The sequence below is a fragment of the Triticum urartu genome, chromosome 3A (assembly GCF_056163025.1).
Source record: "Triticum urartu cultivar PI428250 chromosome 3A, HENAU_Tu73, whole genome shotgun sequence".
Taxonomy (NCBI): Eukaryota; Viridiplantae; Streptophyta; class Magnoliopsida; order Poales; family Poaceae; genus Triticum; species Triticum urartu.
Window position 1 is genome coordinate 474,141,952 of NC_141875.1, and position 3,191 is coordinate 474,145,142.

Here is a 3,191-nt window from a genome sequence, read left to right on the forward strand (position 1 = left end):
CGAGTGTGCTTCCAGCTCACATGATTAAGCACCTCAGTGGAGAAAGCCAAAAACTGACTGTCACAATAAGCGTAAACTAGTCAGCGATCCGATGACTGTGTTAAATGATGGGCCATTCATAACAATGGCCGAAGTGTTTACGGCTTGACCTCGACTGTCGCCGAACACTACCGGGGGCTATTAACTGGCCTCCCAAACTAAATCCTCGATATTTTGCTCTTACATTAGAGCTGAGGTTTCATGATCATGCTTAGCATGACAACCCAAAGAAAGGAACCAATAGCGGGACTATTTTTTTGGAAGACATTTCTTATGTTAAACAGTAATATAACATATCTCTCTGTGTACCTTTGTTTATAAAACCGTATGGCCAGATTGCCTTGTTTGTCGTAAATCTTTGCCCTCATAAAGGCTTTATAAAGTAGGACAAACACTCCTCGACTACTGGCTGAGGAGGTGGAAGCCGATGGTCGGTCAACAAAGTTTTGTACAATGCGGATCCGAGCATTAATGATGTGACGTCCTTGGATACATAGAGTCATTACACATAATTTGTGATTTTACTATGGATATCGATCCTTAATTCGGCCACCCGTGCCCGCATTAAGGCTCGGGGGCTACTGGGCTTCCCGCTCATTATTTACAAATATTAAAGGGGCACATCGATTCCCTGATCTGGTGTTGCTACCCGACCAGTGTCTCGAGGGCTACTGCATTGCTTATTCAATGCAGAGAATTCAAAGTGCTCAGTGTTCGGCTTGACCGAACTATGCGCATATGCGTCTTCGGACCATAATAGGTACCATATGGACCTATCTGGCATCAAGCTAGTATATTGCGGCGACTTCTCATGACCCTCTCTCAGGGGCCCGTTCGCCGATCACTATTAACTCTAATATATTACACTGTGTTTTTTATTCCTATGTATCCTGCCGAGCTAGGAGTTGATCCTCAGGCCGATTTCGCGCATCGACCTGAGTCTCAGGGGCTACTGGGAACAGCAGTTTTATGCTTGCCTTCAGGTGCATCTCGGGTTTTAGACTGATACACACCTTGAGGGCTATTGGATATACATCGGCAGAGAATAAACTGCACCGGTTAAAAATATTCACAAAAAATCAGCCCACGGTCGGGGTGGTGCACCACCTTGGAAGCAGTCCGGCATAAAGCTCGGGCGCTAGTGGCTGGCTCCATAGAGGGCATTTCCAGCATTAAGCTCAGCTAAACTCCTTCAACTTTTTTGGACCAAGATGATCTATGACATCTTGGATATAGTCCGGCGTTGGAGCTTGGACACAGTCCGGCGTTGGAGCTTGGATACATTAGAGCTCGGAAGCAGTCCGACATTGGTGTTCGGCTGCAAAAGATACCTCGAATGCAGTCCGGCGTTAGAACTCGGACACAAGAGGACACTGCCTCCAGGGAACAACTTCAAACCCGAGGTGTGGCATAAAAATAACAAGGCATTGATAAAGGCCGAAAACTTAAAGGGGCTCCTCGGATACCCGACATGTAAACTCGTTGAATGCATTTCGGCGATCCTCAAGATCGAAGATGAGAAGATTTGTTGAACCAGTTTTCAAGACCGACAACCAAAGATGAAGAACAGTTCGGAAGAATCGAGGAGTGTCCCTAACTTGAAGACCGGTTCAGGGGGCTACTGACGGTGTCCTGGACTAGGGGGTACTCACCACGTCATCTCCCGATCTGTTAGATTGGGCCGAGGACCCCCATGGCCATATACTCATGGGCCAGTTCGGATAGTTGCCGCATACATGGAAGATTCCTCAAGACTTGGTGATCAAGACAAGGACTCCTCCCCACCGGCATATTCGGCTAGGACTCTTGTTATCCTAGGCCTCTGGTGCATTATATAAACCGAGGCCAGGCTAGTCGATAGATCATATACATACGATCATACCATAGGCTAGCTTCTAGGGTTTAGCCTCTCCGATCTCATGGTAGATCAACTCTTGTACTGCTCATTTATCAAGAATAAATCAAGCAGGACGTAGGGTTTTACCTCCATCAAGAGGGCCCGAACCTGGGTAAAACATCGTGTCCCCTGCCTCCTGTTACCATCGATCCTAGACGCACAGTTCAGGACCCCCTACCCGAGATCTGCCGGTTTTGACACCAACACCAAGCCGCACGCCGCCATCCCTGGCGATTCCGGTGAGTCTCCGACGACCTAGCCACTGTGGTGAGCTTCGGTCAAACCCTAGCTATCCCATTTTGATCTAACGCGTTAGATTGGATCACTTAAACGAATCGGTACATGTTCTGTCAGGGGTGTCGTGCGACATATGCCAACGGATGGCTTATCATGGAGAGGGCTAATAATACGTCGCCGGTGCCAGGAAATGGGATAAGGCGCAAACATGCCCGCTGGCGAATCTTACCCAGGTTTGGGGCTCTCCTAGGAGATAACACCCCTACTCCTGCTCTGCGGGGACTCCGCATGATCACTTAAGCAACAATGGTGGCTACAAGCTTGCTCCTTGAGCTGTTTCTCTATAGGGGAAAGAAGAACAAGGCTAGCCCTAGCTTACTCCCTCTATATGTGTGTGTGGGTGTGCTAAGTTTCTGTGAGGCTGAACCCTTTGCACGGGTGCCCTGGGGGGTTTATATAGGCCTACCCCCAGGGGTACAATGGTAATACAACCGGATGTAAGACCCGGCTATCAGTGTATGTAGATATCGGCTTCTCCACCGACCGGTGGGGCCCGTCGCCTGGTGGGTCCCGCCGGCTGTCTCGTACTTTGCCGACAGGCCGCGCCCGCCACTTGCGGGTCTTGCCGGCTGCTCATTACTGTGGCAATGCTGTTGATGATGTGTGCTTCATCGGGGGGAGCGTGGCTACAGTACCCGCCGCCTGGCGGGCATTCACTTTAGCCACTCCCCGTCTCTTCTGATTAATGGCGCACAAACTCTAAGGGAAGGGGGAAGGCCGGCTGCTGGGAGTCGGCATCCCATCTGCCGGCTGGCGGATCCCGCCGCCTTCTGGCTTCTAACTGATAGGTAGGGCCCGCCTCCTGGGGCCGTACCGACAGCTCGTAGTGGGAGCATGGCCTTCTCTGCCATGGGTGATGTCACGGGCTGCGTGGTAACAGTGCTGCGCCGGACGAGGGATGTCCGCTCAGTAGGCCGCACTGTAGCCATGCTCTGCCCTGGATTCGGGGGTGGCAGGC